The 496-nt window shown below is 41.1% G+C and overlaps 1 protein-coding gene across 1 annotated transcript in view; it reads left to right on the forward strand.

Annotated features, from left to right (window-relative positions):
* LOC104999477 overlaps positions 1 to 496 on the forward strand; it is a 10,233-nt gene that overhangs the window by 9,148 nt on the left and 589 nt on the right. The gene's annotated exons all lie outside the window — the stretch shown is intronic.

Below are 496 nucleotides of genomic sequence, written 5' to 3' on the forward strand. Positions count from 1 at the left end.
AAGGTCAACAGCTGTGGTGGCTAAAAACTTAATCCTTATAGAGGCAGATGGACAGTGATATTCTTTAGCTAGCCATGCCTGTCTTTGCTGGAGAAATACCGAGCAGTCTATTTATTTCAAGTCAACAGTAGCCACAGTGTAGGGAGCTCTGAATATCTGACAAAGTGTCTATAAGTAACTTTAGAAAGAGCACTGTTCAAAAGGATACTACAAAAATATTAATGGTTGTTGACTCTGGGTAGTGGGACACACTTTTATTACAGGCAGTGAAATGAGTAATATTAAATGCTAATTTTATGCATTTTGTCAAGTAGGTATACTCGAGCAGCATCACTTCAATCAAGATACAGATGTGTTATCACCTCTTGTGTGTTTTGTCTCCTTCCAGTTAATACCCCCTTGCCCACTGGTGGCTCTGATGGTAAAACATCTGCCTACAATGCGGGAGACCCAGGTTCAATCCCTGGGTCAGGAAGATCTCCTGGAGAAGGAAATG

This window comes from Bison bison, unplaced genomic scaffold (genome assembly GCF_000754665.1).
Source record: "Bison bison bison isolate TAMUID 2011002044 unplaced genomic scaffold, Bison_UMD1.0 scf7180017864352, whole genome shotgun sequence".
NCBI classification, from domain to species: Eukaryota; Metazoa; Chordata; class Mammalia; order Artiodactyla; family Bovidae; genus Bison; species Bison bison.